General features: G+C 40.4%; 1 protein-coding gene and 1 pseudogene across 6 annotated transcripts in view; one reads left to right on the top strand and one right to left on the bottom strand.

Moving 5' to 3' along the window:
* Window positions 1-19,102, top strand: part of Cdkal1 (CDK5 regulatory subunit associated protein 1 like 1) — a 670,695-nt gene that overhangs the window by 19,962 nt on the left and 631,631 nt on the right. The gene's annotated exons all lie outside the window — the stretch shown is intronic.
* On the bottom strand, window positions 17,680-18,836 carry LOC101616781 (annotated as a pseudogene).

Below are 19,102 nucleotides of genomic sequence, written 5' to 3'. Positions count from 1 at the left end.
CCTCCCCCTCCACACATCCAATATCTCTGAAATTTCAAATTTATACCTCAGGGTAGAAATAGAAGTGGTAAATGTGATATTAAACTAGAAATATTTCTTCCTCAAATAATCCTTGTGATTAGAAAAATCCAATCAAACAGCATTATGTATTCACTATGAAAAAAAGATCTGGCATGAGGACTTTGCCTGGCTCCTTTAGATGCCTTGTAATAATGTGTTAATTTATGCTGATGATCTTACCTCATGACCCTTCTGTGTGGCCTAGATATGTTAATATGTTATAGCTTTTTAATTTAAGTAGTCTGTGTTGGTTGAATATGCTTGCTAGTCCATAGTACCACTCACTAGTCTGTGTCAAAGACTGGAAAAGAACAAGAAAAATGCATCTCAGAATCAATTTAAGCATGCATTAGTAATGAAGAAATTATAAAATAGACATAATTTTAATGAGACTGTTATGTCTGAACATTCATTGCATATAGTAAGTACTCCACTGTCAGTTTAATTAGGGAAGGGAGTTGGGTCATTGGCTTTGTTAAGCAGGGGTTTATTAACAACTTTTGATTTTTTGAATTTTAATGTCAATGAGAAAATATCACAGCTGAAAAGTAGAAGTCAAAGACAGTTTTAAAGAAGTAAACGACTTGATTATAACCAATTTTCTATTTCTTAAATTCTGAGGATTATGTATCTAAAAATCCTCATAGAGAATGCTGTCCAATGTGTGGGTTGAGAAATTGAGATTCAGTATAGAAATAGGGTAGATAAACCTACCCTAACATTGGTAGGATTCAAATATTTAAAAGAAACCTATTAGAATAAAAATTATATAGAAGGAATTTTAACTATCAGTGTAATTGATTTCTTTATCTTTCCTCATCTACAAAAGCTGCTCCTTATAAGTTTTTTTTTATCAGTCTGTAGAAAATATACTTGAAGAGATTTCTTATTTAGTCCTTTATGTCAGAGGTAGAATGCTGCTTTAGCTCTGTTGTGTAAAAATTGTTATGAACCTATTTTGAATCTTATATTGCTCTGAAAGACTCATATCCAAAAAATGTGGGCAAGTGTTAAATTGTTGTACATGGCCTAACTGAATAAAAATACTGAGGCTTCTCAGAGCCTGGGATCCTTTGTTTCTAAAGTAGGGTTGTTGTGATGATTAATATGTCGCTGATAGATCATAGCTGTTATTAAGCACCGTTATATTTTAAATGATAAAAATTTGAGTCCCTGAAATACACTTGGTATGCTAATAAAATTTTATTAAAGCATGTATTTAATCCACTTTGATCTATTTAAATGCCTTTTAGTTTTATGTTTCTCTCCTGTGTATCTTTTTCTGATGTTAAGGTGTTAATCAGAAAATGAGGCAAACTCTGAGATGTAATAGTTGCTGCTTTTGTAGGCAGTAGGTAGTAAGGGGTGAATTCATGAAGCTTAGTGGGGTTGGGAATTGGAAGTCTTGCGTCTTGCTCCAAAAATGGCTTTGCTTATTGGCCGGTTTGCTCATTTTTCTCAGCTCTTTAAGTATTTATATTTCATAGATATTTCATCTACTTAGGTATTTCATGATAGTTCCTGATAGGTGTTTTATCTCTGATTTATTCATCATCTTGACTGTTCCAGAAATGAGAGGCCAGTGGTATTTCCTCCACACACACATTGTCTAATATTGCAAGAGGTGAAGCACTTTATTAAATAGATCAGGTGTGAAGTCTTGAATATTTCCCATCCTTCTCTACCCTGTCCCTCCCCTCAGTCAGGCTATGACCTGCGTTATCCACATTTCTTGTTATATTTCACTTAGTATCCACGGCTGTTGCTTATGTATTCTTCTCCTATCACACTGAATTGAATGCAGAGATAGTCCCCCCTTCTTTGCCTTGCATTTGTAGCAAAGACCACCATTTTTTAAACCTACAGTAAGCTTTCAGATTAAAAAAATTTTTTTTTGTTCATTTTTATTTATTTATTTGAGAGTGACAGACAGAGAAAGAGGCAGAGAGAGAGAGAGAGAGAAAGAGAGAGAGAGAGAGAGAGAGAGAGAAAGAGAGAGAGAGAGAGAGAGAGAGAGAGAGAGAGAGAGATAGATAGATAATGGGCTCACCAGGGCCTCCATACATTGCAAATGAACTCCAGATGCTTGCGCCCCCTTGTACATCTGGCTAATGTGGGTCCTGGGTAGTTGAGCCTCGAACTGGGGTCCTTAGGCTTCACAGGCAAGCGCTTAACTGGCAAGCGCTTAACTGCTAAGCCATCTCTCCAGCCCAGCTTGCAGATTTTTGAAAATGAATTTATGTCCATATTCATGTAATTTATGGGAAACAACTGGAACTTATTACATAGGTGGTTTCTCATTTGTATTTTTGCTATTAGATAAGCAGATTTGTAATCACCTGAGAGAAAGGAATTTAGCATTTTTGTAGTTCAAGTAATTGTTTCTTATGTTTTTGAGCATGATCAAAGTATACGGCCCATTTGTACTTTGCAGATATGATCAATGGACACTGTAAACATAGGTTTCATGCTTATGGTGACTGCATAATATAGACACATTGTTCATTGTTACTTTTCTCAACTGGTTCTTTTTATTTTCCTGTTCTTACTGGTGATTCCTTGAGGCATCTGGCCAATGTTGGGTATTTCTTCCTGACTCATCATTCCTTGTGTACCTGCCAAAAAATACTTTTACTCTGGTCAGGAACATTTGGAGTGAGTTGATCTCATTACTAGTGTAGGTCACGGACCACCTAATAAGTTGAAGTGTGTATACTAATGAGTGGTGACTGGCTGCCACCAGTGTTTTGAGTATGGAAAAGTCATTTTTTTAAAATTATTTATTTATTTATTTGAGAGTGACAGACACAGAGAGAAAGACAGAGGGAGAGAGAGAGAATGGGTACGCCAGGGCTTCCAGCCTCTGCAAACGAGCTCCAGACGCGTGCGCCCCCTTGTGCATCTGGCTAACGTGGGACCTGGGGAACCGAGCCTCGAACCGGGGTCCTTAGGCTTCACAGGCAAGCACTTAACCGCTAAGCCATCTCTCCAGCCCGAAAAGTCATTTTTTGAATGTAAAGGTTGCCACTGTTCTGTTTTCCTTTGTGTTGGTCTAAATTTCTAGAAAGAGTTATGTTGAACTAACATAAATCTGTATGCAGAAGGAAGAAAAAGAACAATGTTGAAGGAATATCCACTAGGTAGAGGTTGTAGGAATGACCATCGTGCCTGTTGTCTTGCTGAGCTAGCTGTTCGGTCCTCCTGGACCTCAGTGTACGTGTATATAAATGAATGAGCTGGCCTTGGTGTTCATCTGCATGTTATGCTGTTTGTCCAGCAGTGAACAAAATAGATAACAACTTACAGTTTCTCTGTGTCCACCTACCCTTTTCTTTTCTTTTTTTTTTTAAATATTTTTTGTTCATTATTTATTTATTTATTTGAGAGTGACAGACACAGAGAGAAAGACAGATAGAGGGAGAGAGAGAATGGGCGTGCCAGGGCTTCCAGCCACTGCAAACGAACTCCAGACACGTGTGCCCCCTTGTGCATCTGGCTAACATGGGACCTAGGGAACCGAGCCTCGAACTGGGGTCCTTAAGCTTCACTGGCAAGCGCTTAACCTCTAAGCCATCTCTTCAGCCCCACCTACCCTTTTCCTTGTTTGCTTATCTGGTAATTTGGTGGATGATGAGGAAATGAAGCAATCTGGAATGATTAATTACAAAACTGGCGATCCTGTCTGCTTTTATGTACTAAGTGGATAGACATTTTTTTTTTGAGAGCAAAAGCTGTCTGCAAGAGCATGTTTTATACATGTTTGAATGTTTCTGAAATCAAGTGGGTTGTCTGTTAGAGGTACATTAATTGAGTGACTTGTGAATGAGAAAAGGGAAAGACTTAGAGAATAACTAAGATTGGGTGTAGCAGGTGTGAAATGGAGGATGTTTGTCCTTGACGTTGAGAGCTAATTTTGAAAAGTATTTGAGTTTCTGGGCAGTAGTTACTCATGGTTCTGTGTATGAGGAAGGTCAGACGAAATTTTTATTTTTGGGAAACAAAACCCTCTTTGGTATAAGTCAGGCCTATTATTTTGAGCTTTATACCTTTAGTCTATTGAAAGTTTATTATTTCACAAAAGGGAAAATTAATTAGAATGGAGTTAATGAAAATGAAGAGGAAAATTGCACTTATTTGAGAAATATAGGAAGGCATCCAAAATGAAGACACATCCTTTGCTTGGCCTTGAAATCTAAGCTCTAGTTAGTAAGTTGGTCCAAGAGTATTTAGCTGGTAGAGGTGGCCAGGTTAGCATCATACAATTTAATTTTCTGCTTCTCCCAACATGCTGATGAAAGCAACTAAATTTATTGGTTATTAGGTAGCAAGTGTGAGTTTAATTTTATCAGACTTGTGACAGTTAGAGGTTGGTTCTAGCTTATCTAATGTATAAGTTTGAAGGTTACTTCTATTTGAGAGCTGTTTTGGGGAGATAACCTTGTAACACATACATTTTAATGAGCGCATTACTTTTACCACCTGCTGAAGTTGACTTGGATTGACTTCTGACCTGAAGTGAATGCTTGTGCTCCGTGTTAATATGGCATGTCTGGAGCCAGACAGAAATCTTTCATTTTGACATGCACATAGTCAAAGTAAATTAACGTTTAAAACCCAAACGCTTTTAAGTTTAGCCTGTTTGTGCATTCTGTAATAACCCTTCAAAAGCAGTTCACATAGCAGTGCTGAGTGCCTCTTACACTTTGTTTACCATCCGTATGGGTGTGTGAGTCCACACTGTCGTATTGTAACATTTACCCATTCCCATTTTGGTGATTCATATATTTGCATTGGCTAACGACATTAATTTTCTTAATTTAGTTTTGGACTTAATCTTTTCAGATTTTGGGTAAAATAATACTTTAGCAATATATTCATATTCTTTTAAAGATAATAGTCAAATTTTTGTTATATTCTTTAAAATCAAGATAATTTCTTTATTTCTGTTTATATCAGTATAGATTTTGGAAGTAGAATGGTAGGAATAGTTAAGAACACAAGTAAGTGGGGAAGGAGAGAATACATATGACACTGTGTAATGAGATTGCTGCCAAGGGGATTTCTGCACACCCCATTCTTTTCTCCGTAAGCAACCATTTATGGCAGGTGTAGTAATGGGAAATTGTGTTAAAATTTAAGTATTAAATTAGCTTGTAGCTAGAGTCTCCTACTAATATGGTGATGCTTAATAAGTTTCTTTTTTATATGAGAGAAAATATTGGTGCCCCAGGGCCTCTAGCTAGTGCATTTGAACTCTAGACATGTGTGCCATCTTGTGCCCATGCATGACCTTGTATGGATGTATCACCTTGTATGTGGCTTATGTGGATCCTGGGCAGCTGAATTTGGGTCCCTAGGCTTTATAGGCAAGCACCTTAACCTCTAAGCTTTCCAGCCCAAGTTTGGGTTTTTAAGGCTCACATTGCATAACTCATTACTTGTTTTCTGTTTGTCTCTTTCTTTTTATTTTATTTATTTTTTTTTGTTTTTTAAAATTTTTATTAGCATTTTCCATGATTATCAAAAATATCCCATGGTAATTCCCCCCCCCCCCACTTTCCCCTTTGAAATTCCATTCTCCATCATATTACCTCCCCATCTCAATCACTGTACTTACATATATACAATATCAACCTAAGTATCCTTCTCCCATCTCTTTCTTTTTAAACATATGTTACATCTTTCTTTTTCTCACCTTGCTTGTCTGTGGTCAATATGTACGTATTAAGAATATTCTTGTAGTGACCCTAGATTGTGTGATTGGAGCTATATGCCTGGGTTAGTTTGAATGAAAAAAATCTCAAGTTATATTCATTGGCAAGTATATTTCAGCTAGGGAGTTTTTTCGTGCTACAAAAAGATGGCAGATGGAAGTGAACCTAATATGTGTTCAAAGAAAATATGCTACATTCATTTTAAGTTACATCAACATTGTCTTAGAGTTAAAATAAATGCTATTATTTTGCTCTGAAAAATCAAAATTAGATTCCTTCTATGTTTGACAGAATTTATTTTGTGTTCAAAAATAAATACACTATTTGGTTTAGTCCAGAACATCAAATAACAGCTGTTAGATTATACTAATACAGTTTTATGAATCTTGGATGCCCTTAACATCAGAAAAATAGGTGCTTTACCCATGGTACAGTGGCTTTAGATTGGATTTGAAAACAGTGTACAGAGAACACCTATTGTTTCCATTGAATGATGTATGCCCTGTAGAGGTGAACTTTTTGACCCACTGCTCTTCCAGTAGTAATGGTTTTGCACTGATTTGAGCACAATCTCCCACTAGGTTCTTTTTTCAGTTCTCATGTAATAGCTGGCTAGTGCAATCAAAACCTGCTTTGTGGCTGTGGAAAGCAGTGTAGGAAGCTGGCTCAAACTGGATCAAATTTGCAACTCTGACTTGGTGATACTGTGCTTTTACTACCTGTATTAATGAACTGTTTGTAGATAAGTTGTGTTATATGAACATACTCATTTTTATTTTGTTGCATGGAGAATTTTGGTTCACATGTCAGGATTCGTAGAACACTATATTAGCTTGGATTAATTGGAAAACAGACATTTTAACAACACCTGTTCCTTGTCAGTGACTTTGTGAATCATTTCCTGAAAATGTGAATATATGAGATATTATGATTGGCTCTCTTGTTACCAGTCTGATTTTATTTTGCAGTTTAATTTTTTCTACAAAGAACCCAGTCATATTTTGTCTGCCAGAAATTAAGAGGATGTCTTCCTAGCTGAGGTATAGAGTCCTCTGAAATTGGACTATTCTGATACTACCCCTCTAGCTTCCTTGATAAAAATATGATAGACATTTTCTTCAGTGAAAAGTGTTTCACAGCTGACCATGACATTTCCTGTAGCCTTGTGAACTCACTTTAGAGGACTGGTTACTCAGAAGAAAACATATGCATGATTACATATAATCATGGTTAATTTTTATCAAGGGTCACTGTGTTTTTGCTATGGTCTGACAATCGTGACCTATATTAAAAGAACCCTGTGGGTCTGTCTGGTATGCTTTTGCTTGATGTCTGGGTAGTTTATTTCAGATGCTTGTCAGTTTCGTTCTGAATTATCATTTGGGGCCCTTGGTGGGTTTTCAGGTCTACCATAGGGTGCTCTTTGCAGTTCCCTTGTCATAACAGAGCTTCTGTTGTAATCGAGGCGGGTGGGTGGTTTGGAAGACACGTTCCATGGTGGTGCATTATGTCAGGTTGGTGGATTTCTTTAAGGAGAATAGATGGGAGAACACATTGCATGGCGGTAGATTATGCTTGGTTGGGAGATATTATTTTAAAGTGGAGTGGACTTGAGCTTTGTAAGCAAGATTTCAGACTTGGCTCAGTGAGTTCATCTTTCAGTGAGCTCTTGGGAAAATATTTTAGAAGTTTCAATTCATATACATTTTCCTTGTTTAAGAGAGAATCCTTGTGAATAGCTTATTTCACAGTTTTAACAACTACCTAGAATTTATAAGACAAAAACTTGTGAATATTTCCCTTTTTACTGGTCTGGCACAAGGGGAAGGAAGGGTAATGTTTCCACAAAATGTGATCTTGGGTATTTTTGTTCCTCAAAGACAAATGTCCTGGCTGTTAAAACCAGGCGTCTGTTTGCAGTGTTCAAATCATATTTATTTTTGGCCAAGTCTGTCTTAGTTAGCAGTATAAAGGATAAACCACTCAAACAGCAAGGAAAAAGCAGTTTGCATTTTGTCAGTTTTCAACTTAGATATCAGTAAATCATTGCTGTAGCCTTCTTTATCTATTGTTTGCACAAAAAAACCCTGTTAGAATTATGTCTGGGGGGACCATCTGCTGTGGTTCCCAGTCTTGTCAGTGTGATAAGGATAAGCTGTATAAACAGGGGCACCACAAAAAGAAAAAAAAAAAAAAAAAAAAAGAGGAGAGGAAAAATACTCAGCTTTCTTTTAGGAGGGGAAGAGTATGATGCAGGTTTAATTTTATAATATAGTTACAGAAAACTATAGAATTTTACCCAGGGTTGAGGCTGCAATATATACATTCAGAAACCACAGTTCCAAGCCTGTGTATGTATGGTTTATCTTCACATGAAGTTACTATTGTCTTTTTTTTGGGGTGGGGGTAGGGGTGAGGATATAGTGTTTATGTTTTGGAGGTCAAAGCTATTGTAAATTCTCTGAAAACATTTCAGTGTGGCACTTGACATTGCAGATTTCCAGATTGTCAGCTTAGGGTTTAGCTCTGTTTTCCCTAGCCATTAATTTTTCTTTCAGTTGAATCCTCTGAAATCATCCTTTTCCTTTTTCATTTGCAATGAGGTCATGGTGCTTCATGAAGAAAAAGCCAGTCATTTCCATGGCAACTGGCTGTATCAAAACATCACAAATGTGTCTGGCCCTTTACCTTTAAACTCTCAAGTGCAAGGAGGAGGGGTGTGCATGGAGCAGTATTGTTCTGTAAGCCATAGCTGGAGCATCAGATAGAGCAGTCAATTTAAAAGAAAATTAATGTTCAATGTGCCTGAAATTCATTTAGCTACATATATATATATGTACACACATACATACATGTGTGTGTGTGTGTGTGTGTGTAAGGGCTTTATTATGTGTTTTATTAAATAGTTTTTTCAGTATAGAAATACGAAGATTCCAAAAAGATTGTTTCTAATATCTTTTCATCTATAATACATATGTTGTCTGTGGGAAGGAAGAATATGTGTGCAACTCATGTAAACATGTTATGCTATTGTCTTAAGGAATCTGTCTTTGCTTACATGCCTTGGGTACGTGCCAGTCAGTCATTTTATTGTAAGGTAATTTTAGCCATGCAGTTATATAATAGTTGCATTTTGAACTTTTAACTGAGCCCTACAGTTTTGTCAGCTCTTTTCTTTCTCTCCATTATGGCAGTGCTGGTGAGGTGCTACAATTTCTTGCTTATGGAACTGGAGTACTGTATGTGTTTCATCATTACTGAATATCTCATACTCATTGACAGTCTGGTATCACAAGGTGCTGGGGATTGAACTCAGGTCTTTGCACATACTAGGCAAGGGCTATTAATACTGAGCCACATCCTCATTTTTGAGTTTGTGGGATTTTATTAGCACCTCCCCCCTTTTTTTGAGACAGGATCTCGTTGTGTAGCCTAGGCTGGCCTCTTGTGATTTTTGTGATCTTCATGACTCAGCCTCTTGAGAGCCTGTGCTACTATGTTTGGCCCAGTTGTCATTTTATTTGCTTGGCGTCTTCAGTATTTTCAGTGTTTCATTTTGCTAATTATATCAGCAAAACCTACCAGCCTGGGTTCAATTCCTTAGTTGCTATATAAAGCCAGATGCACAAAGTGGCACATGAGTCTGGAGTTTGTTTCCAGAGGCAGGAGGCCCTGCTGGGTCCTATGCACGCGTGTCTCTCTCTCTCTCTCCCTCTCCCTCCCTCCCTCCCTCTCTCTGTCTCTCTCTCCCTCCCTCCCTCCCTCCCTCCCCCCCCCCCTCTCTCTCTCTCTCTCTCTCTCTCTCTCTCTCTCTCTCTCTCTTTCTCTCTCTCTCTCTCTCTCTCACACACACACACACACACACAACTTGCAACTAACTAAATCAAAAATACTAAAACAAGGCTGGAGAGATGGCATAGCGGTTAAGTGCTTGCCTGTGAAGCCTAAGGACCCTGGTTCAAGGCTCGGTTTCCCAGGTCCCACGTTAGCCAGATGCACAAGGGGGTGCACGCGTCTGGAGTTCATTTGCAGAGGCTGGAAGCCCTGGCACACCCATTGCCTCTTTCTCCCTCTATCTGTCTTTCTCTCTGTGTCTGTCGATCTCAAATAAAATTAAAAAATAATAAAAAAATACTAAAACAGCTATACTGTGGATTTTGCTTTGTGGTCAGTTATTTCTTGGTGTGGCCAGTGGAGGTGGTACCTGACCAGGCAGCCCTTGCTACCCGGTGCTGTTTGCCCTAGCTGATCAGGGTGATCTGTGCCGGTTGGTGGAGAACCTCCTTCCTCATTTTCAGTAGCTCTGCTTATCTGGCTGCCTCTGCTTTCTTGATGGCAGTTACGCTGGAGGCAGAGGCTTGGGTTTCTGGGTTACGTTTGTAGCAATGCGCAAGTGTCCAGTGAATGTCTGTTGAGAGACTAATGATATGCAGTAAGCTGTTTTTGAGAAGCTATTTTGTTAGTTATTTTTTATTTATGCAAGAGGCAGGTGGAGGCAGATAGGAGAGGGAGAGAGAGACAGACAGCACGGGTGTGCCAGGGCCTCTAGCCACTGTGAACAAACTCCAGATGCATGCTCCACCTGTGCATCTGGCTTTATATGGATACTGGAGAATTGAACCTGGGTCCTTTGGCTTTGCAGGCACATATGTTAACCACTAAGCCATATCTCTAGTCAAGAAGCTGTTTTATCTGTTGCAAATGTATACTAATTTATTTTCTGTGCATGTATGAAATGAGGTTGGATTATGTTCCACATACCCACTTAATAATTTAAAATATATGTTTTAATTTTTTGCTTTTTGAAACAGGGTGTTGCTGTATAGTTCTGGCTGTCCTGGCTTTCACTATGAAGCCCAGTTTTGCCTTGATTTTGATTTTTGATTTTTGGATCAACCTCCTGAGTACTGTGATTACAGGCATGAGTTATCACACCTTGTTCTTTTAAATTTTTCAGTGCATTTCAGTGTTTTGTGGGGCAACCATTTGTGCCTATTTAGACCTCAGACAGACCTATTATGAAAAGATGACCATGCTCATTACTGTTCCCCATGTCCCTACAGTTGTGGTGAGCTAATTATCTGCATGGGAGAGGGAGCTTCTGGGCTGGGGCTAGGGCTTTCAGCAAGTGCTTTTCACCACTGAGCTATCACCCCAGCCCCAGCTTCAGTGCTGGGCTTTCAAAGTCTATAGGCATTGCTGCTTTGAGGGTGTTATTAAGAAACACTTGACAGCAAAAGGCATTAAAAGTAAGGTAAGGAATAGTTGTATACTGCCTAGCCATCTTTAGAATCCATGCAGCTGAAGCCCCCATGTATGGATGGGGATTGTGTGGCATTAAATTTTCCATTCTCCCTTTCTGCCTTTTTCTTACAGAAAAGCTTCAGTTGTCAAAGGAAGTCTTCCCCAGCTCTCTGTTTCCCATACCCCAGGCCTGTGTGTTGTTGAACCTGCCAGTGTGTAGTGGTGTGCTGAAACCATCTGTTCAGATGTCTGTCACCCCTGCAGGCTGCGCCTGGGCTTTGTGTTCTCACAGGCACACAATGGTCGAGGTGGAGTGTGCTCTGCGTGTGCTGTGTGAAGGAGCGAGGGGTGAATAGGTGCGGCTCTTTGTGAACAAACACTGTTCTATCCTAGGACTCTGGCGAGCAAAACTGTCTCCTTGTCTAGCCCACAGTTAGAGGGCCTTGCACCTCTGATTTGAACAAATTGAATTAAAAAATAAAATCCTGTAGAACAGATGCACTTACAAGTCTCTGCTCGCACAGCTGCTGTCTATTTAAAAAAAAAAATCGTACCTTTGGTCGGGTGTTCATAGTCTTTCTTTTAGTTAACTAGTAGTTGTGTTCTAAATAGAGAATACAGGTTAGCAGGTAAGTGGAAGAAGGAGCCGGTGACCAGAACTAGGAGACAATAGGAGCTGGATGTCAAGACAACGTGAAAGAAAGTATTTACGTGTATGTGTACTGAGAACAAATACAAATATTTGTCTTTCCTAAATCTTCACTCATACATCTTCTCTCCACTAAATTATTAGTTATGTATTCCATTTCTACTCTGAATTGCAAAGAACACAGACTATTTCATTGGCTTCCCAAAATTTTGAGAGTTCAGGTAAAATTCTATCCAACAAAGGGTGTATATTTAAAGAAAACATTTTTTTATTTATTTGAGACAGGGTCTCAGTAGATAGTATGGGTTGACCTTAAACTTGTACCTATGTTCCTGACTGTACCACCTGAGTGCTGGCATCACACACATGCGCCACTAATTCAGGCTTTAAATGTCCAGGTCTGAAGTGTCCACTTCTGTGACCTTTTCTCACTGTATATGCTAGTCCCCAGCTTGGCACAAAACATTTACGTATTCCAACAATTGTCAAAAAAAGAGAGGTACCTCTTTCCTGACAGGCTTCTTGTGCCCTTCCTTTCTGTAGCCACCACTGTCTGGTTTTGTTCCCACTTGTTCTTGGGAGTCATCAACAAGGAATCATAGCCTGGGCCTTTATGCCTGGGTCCTGATCCCAAAAATAATACTTAGGGGATTTGCCAGTTTTGTTCAGTACATAAATTTCATTTGCTTCTAGAAACAAAAATGTGTATACTAGTAGTCAAATACAAATTTTTATATTAAAGCTGGACACTTACACACTTAAGGAGGGTTGTTAGTGGAATTAATAACAAATTACATCTATAGCATGCCAGCCCCCAAAGTAACTACTAGACACAAATCATCTTATTTGTGCTTGGCAGTGATCTGTACTCTTAGTTTTCGTTCTCTCTCTAGCAGAGAGAAGTCTTATGCAGAGAAAGCAGGTAGAGCTCCCTTTGGGAGGGGTCTCGCAAGAGGGCTGTCCTACTCTTAGTTCTCTGCAGCAGGCACCTGGGTGAGCATCTTAGCACCAATGACAGACTTAGTGTTTGGCCAAAGAAAGCCTGTGATGTCAAGTTCTGATTGTTTTCCCATGGACTTAGTGCTGGGCACTGATGGACTACGTAATGAGCCAGAGGAAGAGTGCCCAAGAGAAAGCTGCTAAGTTAGTTCAGATTCCTCCTCGTGGCTCTGAGGAAATTGCCTGTGTATGGGTGAGAGTGCAGTAGTCTTCACTGGTGCTTATAAACAAAGCCTGTTTCTGTTCAGACTTCTGTCCCCAGCTTTGAGTTTTGACATGTAGGTTTTGTTTTGCTACCATTTATGTAATACCTGCTGCATAGCATCCATTGCTTTGCATGAGTTCTTCCCAACCGTCTGATGAATGGGCGCTTTCCTTTTTTGTTCCTATTTCCCACATGTCCCCATAAAGACTCTGAGGAGAAAGACGTAGCTCAGAGACACAGAAATGAATGAGTACAGGTGGAGCGGAGATTCCAGTGTGTGCAGACTGGTTTCCTCCTGTACAACTAGTCACTGTGCCTTGTGCCTAACCCAACCCACTGCTTGCTTCTCTATCCTGGTGGTAAGTTTAGTAGAGATTGATGGATCAAGTAGATTGTGTGATTAGAACTTTAAAAATTGGCTTTAATTCACAAGCAGACCTTAAAATGGCTTAGTTTTTATTTGTTGGGGCAGACAGAATGTTTAGAAACATCTCTTTCCAGAGAGCTAGGTACCTACCTGAAGCCTCAGCACAGCTAAACCCAAGCACTGTGTCAAGCCTGTTCTCATAGTGGGCTCCTGCTTCCTATTAGGGTCTCTGAACACACCTTTGTCTGAATTATTTAATGGCAACTGGAAGGATTGTATTCCCACTTGGGGTCCTTGTACTTGGAAGGATAGGGCGCACTGGCAGTAGGGCCTTGGCATTTGTGATTTGAATGTGGGGTTTTAAGCACCCACAAAGCCCATGACATTTAGTAGTTTGTTATGAAAACAGTTATCAGTTTCCTTGAGCAGTGGGATCATGGAAATTAAATGTATGTATGAACTGGCTGATAGAGGAAGGAGTATACAGACTGGTCACTTGGTTTGGGGTGAACCTGCTTCACTCATGACATGAATTTGGGAATGTCTTTAATGGCGTCATTCACCTTGCCATGCCTCCTCCCTGCCCTGGCAGTGTGGGGAACCCTGGTGTCAGGCCTCCAGGAGGAAGCCTGTGCTTCTTTCATGTTTAAAGATGAGGCTTCTTGTCATTGAGCTTCTCTTTGTAGGTTATGAATATGGATGTTACCTTTCCGTCCAGTGCGCTAAAGTTCTGGACAGTCTTTCTTGCTGCCTACAGGTACCCCTCATCTGTGCTTGAGCTGATTCTGTTGGTACTTTGTGAACTTTTACTTTTTGCATCTTACAGTTGCATTGACAGTTCCTTTAGAAGAGGCTCCTTTGTGTTTGTAGCTCCACCCTGATGAAGTAGGCTGTCTCCCACTGTTTACTAACCTGGGACATTGGGTGTCCTAAAGACCCTGAACAGGCTCTGATAATGCACACTTCATTTACAAAGTCAGACTTCTGGTGTGCTTCGCTGTAATTTGAAACAAGGATTGGTCCCTCACAATCATATATAATAAAGATATCACTTATCCTCTCCTCATTGAAGGTTGCCGCCAGTACATAGTTGTTTGTAAAGAACTAATTTTCCATTTACTATCCCATAAAATGAGTCCTGTGACTTTCATAAGGCATAATTTTCATTGTGCTCATTTGGTGTAAACTGACCATGTCAAAGACACTGTGTAAAGATGCTGTGGGGCCACAGAGATAAAGCCCTCTTCATTCTTATACAAATGTATCCGTTTTAGACCTTTGTGAAGCTAATGTTTTGGACAAATCAAATATAATAACTTTTGTTAGACCTTGGATAAATATTTGAAGACAAATTCTAGGTACTCTTTTGGATTCTTGATTTATCACAAGGTTTATTAACCTTATATTTCATTGCTTTTCTTCATTAAATGTCAGTGTTGAAGTGACCCCAGAAGTGTGGCATGATCAGGATCAGCAAGGATGGCTTTTGTGATGGCCTTCAGAACCAAGCCATGGGGACTGAGGCCTAGTGCAGTGCCTTTGGTAGTTAAGGGTGGTGTCCAATTTTTGAATCACTTTACTTAGGTATTGTTTCTAGTAAGTATTACAAAGGCAGTTAAGTATACAAGGTTAAGACCTATTTGTTGCTTAGCAATTGTGGTGCTACCAAAGACTTAGTAAATTTTCACGTTATTCTGACTGGTGAACATGTTTGACCCATATGCTAAGCATGGTTGGAGGAAGATAGCAAACAACTTGCAGGTGTTTATGTACAGGTGAGCACTTGCAGGTGTGCATGTGTGTGAGGCCAGAGTAGTACTTTGGGTGTTACCCTCAGGAACACTGGTCTTTTCTTTTTTTAAAATATTTTTTGTTCATTTTTATTTATTTATTTGAGAATGACAGAGAGAGAGGGAGAGAAAGAGATAGATAGAGAGAGAATGGGCGTGCCAGGGCTTCCAGCCACTGCAAACGAGCTCCAGATGCGTGCGCCCCCTTGTGCATCTGGCTAATGTGGGTCCTGGGGAATCGAGCCTCGAACTGGGGTCCTTAGGCTTCATAGGCAAGTGCTTAACCGCTAAGCCATCTCTCCAGCCCTTCTTTGGTTTTTTTGAGGTAGGGTCTCACTCTACTCTAGGCTGATCTTGAATTCACTATGTAGTCTCAGGGTGGCCTTGAACTCATGGTGATCCACCTACCTCTGCCTCCTGACTGCTGGGATTAAAGGCATGTGCCACCATGCCTGGCGTTTAAAAATTTTTTTTGAGACAAGGTCTGTCATTGGCCTGGCACTGAGTAATTAGAGTAGACTGTCCAGCAAGCTCCAGGGATCCTCTTGTTTCTATATTCCTAGCCCTGGAAATTTAAAAAAAAATTTAATTTATTTATTTGAGAGAGAAAGAGGTAGATAAAGAATGGGTGCTACAGGATCTCTAGTGACTGCAAGTGAACTCCATATGTATGTGCCACCTTGTGCATTTGGCTTATGTGGATAGTTGGGAATTGAACCTGGTTCCTTAAGTCATCTTTCTAGCCCCTGCATCTGGCAGTTTTACATGGGAACTGGGGGTTGAGTTGAGGTCCTCATGAAGATGAGATAAGCCCTTTGCTGTCTGAGCTATCTCCCTAGTCTTTGTCCTTTTAAAAAACATACGCATATAGATGGATAGACATATGTTAAAAATGGACATTTAGGAAAAATAATAATTGATATTTGAGAAAAATATTTTCATTATTAATACCATCCACAAGATGTCCTGATTTTTTTTTTTGTGGGGGGGGTAGTAATTTGTTTTTTAAATTTACTTTGAGAGAGAGAGAGAGAGAGAGAGAGAGACAGACAGGCAGATAGATAGAGTGAATGGGTGTGCCCGGGCCTTTAGCCACTGCAAATGAACTCCAGAGACATGTGCCACCTTGTGCATCTGGCTTATGTGGGTTCTGGGGAATCAAATCAGGGTCCTTAGGCTTCATAGTCAAATGCATTAACTACTAAGCCATCTTTCCAGCCCTAATTTATTTTTTTATTTCATTTTTTTCCACTTTGGAACAGAGTATTTAATCTACACTAGCCTTGAACTTATGATCCTCTTGTGAACTAGATTTGAAGGCAAACATTGTATGTCGGTTACTTTCTTGTTGGGACAAAATCTTGACTAGAAGAAATTTAAGGAAGGAAAGAGTTTATTTTAGTTTTTTGGAGGGGAAGTCTGTCATGGTAGGGAAAGCCTGGCAGGAGAGGGAACTGGTGTTACATCCTCATATCAGCAGATGAGAAGGGGAGACAGGGAGAATGACAAGTGGGGCTGGACTGTAAAATCTCAAGGCCCCCCTCCTCCCCCAGCGGCACGCTTCCTCCAGCAGTATTATGCTTCTTCAAGGTTCCTCAGCTTCGCCAAGTAGCACCACGTAGGTGGGGTCATCTACTTAAACACATGAGGCTATGAAGGTTTCTACATTAAGACCACCAGTGATTTTTGTTAGCATGACATTTTGTGAGATCTTTATTTATATGAACTAAAATCTAACATATTGCCTAGTTTGATAGCATACTTGAATATCTGCTCAAATATGAAATATGACAGGTTCTGGGGATATTAGTGCAGATGCTAACTGCATGTCCGTGGAAGGCAACATCACTCACTGCCAATGAGAAGGCCAACCTAAATGTACACAGTAATGAAGATAAAATTATCAGGTATCCTTTTTTTAAATCTTTAAATGCCAAGTGTCTTCTTTACTTCTTTTATTATCGTCATAGTCTCTGCATCAAGATACATAGCAACAATAGCAGGATTCTTCTTAAAGCTTAGTATTAAATATTAAATATCTTTCCCCATTTAAATTTTACATTATTCTGCTAAGAAAAAAAAAATCAAAACTCAAGTTATCTGAAGTCTGGACATATTTCTATGATTAGCTGGGGTACGTAAAAGTTGGTGGATTTATTCTTCTTGCTGTGTAAGCAGGTCTAGGCCCTAGAAAGATGGGACTAGGTTATAATTGTTTTGAAAAGTATGCTAAAAAAAATGATGGCTTGTTATAAGCCAGGTTGCAAAGTAAGGAAAGGGGCAAGGAAGGGATATTTTCTTCAAGAAAAATAAACAAATATAGTTTATGAAGAGTTGCAGGCCATAATTTTTTTTCCAAAAATGGTTGGAGGGGGAAAATTTCAATGTGAGTTCCAAAGTCGTGTGTCTGTGAAGGACCAGTAGTTGCCTTGTTGAGAAGGTAATGACTGAGGAGGGGGATGGCTGCATTGACCATTCACATCTTCACCAGGCAGAGAATGAAAGTGAAAGTTCATTGCCCAGTGGCTGTGAAAATGAGCTGAAGCTTGACTGGTATTGAATTCTCTAAGAGGTTTCTCCTAGAAACAAACAACCCAGACTCTTCCTCTTGCTTCAGCAAAGAAGTTATTTTTTAAAAGCACTTGGGAAGTTTCTTCTCCACCCCTCAAGTGGGAAAGCTCAGAGCAGGGAGTCATCAGTACAGCCACCTTCTAGGCCATAATGGAATTCCTGAAGGTTGGAGATGCCATAGAAGTGAATAAAAGCTGCTGCCACTACCAGGACGTGGAAAATCTGATGAGACTGGAACCATATGTCAAATTTTCCAGGAAAGAAGCATTTCAGGAATACGAGCAGCATAAAGGCCAGCTCCGGTGATGTACATCACGGCCATGAGGGAGAACCAGCCAATCTGGCCCATGGTGGTGGCCTTGACAAAGCCCTCCGCAATGGTGAAGTGCATGGTAGGCACGACGCCGCTCAAGCCAAGTCCCAGGAACATGCCTGCTCTTGTCTGACGGTGCTTAGGAGTGGCAAACCGGTCCCACTGTGCCACAGTGATGGCAGAAGTGCCCAAGACACAAAACGGTGGTGAGGTAGATGAGCCGAGGCTGTGGGGAGCAGTAGAAGGAATAATAGAGCCAGGGGACAAAGCTCCCCATGATGAGTAGAGCAATCCCTGAATAGTCCAATTTGGAAAAAGTCCGGGAGACCTTCTCTGAATGACAATAGACAGTGTGGAAGAGCCAGGAGAAGCTGAGGCAGAGCACTGCACCCCAAAAGAACATCCCAAAAACCACTCCTGTAGCAGAGCCATGAAGTACCTATTTGGTTGGAGCATGGTCAAGATTCCCAAACACAGAAATAGCACAAAACCAAGTAAATGGGTCCAGATATGGCCAGTTTCTGTGTGAATGTGAAAGATGCTCTTGAAGCAAGCCTGAAAAGAGGGCCTAGGTGGTCTGTGGCCATGTAGCAGGTAGTCATTGTCTTTCAGCCAGTCAGGAAGTACATCATATGGGATGACCCTCCAACGTCCCTCCCAGACCTTATACACAAACTCCTCCATCCTCTCCACAGCATGGTAGGCCTGCAGGGGAAGGGTCAGTATGCACACGTCCTCCTCTTCTTCCTGGGGCACTGGGCAGGTTTGCTCTTCTTCAGCTTTGGTGGTGGTGTTGGCAGTACCCCGCTTGCCCTTCTCCTCCAGCAGGGGTCCCATTTCAGCCAGATCCAGTGTGTCGTTTTCCCTGTAGCTGGCAGGAGCCCCACTGCCCTGTGCCTCCACAGATGCTTTGTGGGAAGACATCTTGCTAATATCTCAATACCCTGTAGATTCAGCTTGGGGAAAGATTGGGGGTCTCCCAGGTCAGGGGGCAGAGATCTTCCTGTGGTGGTAAACAAGCACTGTAAGGCATCTGTTAGGCCAAGGTTTCAAATGCTCCCACATTCCTCTTGAAAATCAGCTCCAAAAGGCCACAGCCACACAGTCAGGCGTCTAGCAGCAATCCCACTGCTGGTGCCACTTTACTGTTGCAGCCGGTTCACATTGCTGGTAGAAATCACCCAACAAAG

The sequence above is a fragment of the Jaculus jaculus genome, chromosome 17, assembly GCF_020740685.1.
Source record: "Jaculus jaculus isolate mJacJac1 chromosome 17, mJacJac1.mat.Y.cur, whole genome shotgun sequence".
Taxonomy (NCBI): domain Eukaryota; kingdom Metazoa; phylum Chordata; class Mammalia; order Rodentia; family Dipodidae; genus Jaculus; species Jaculus jaculus.
Note: the sequence above shows the minus strand (reverse complement) of the source record. Positions and strands in the feature narration are given on the sequence as shown.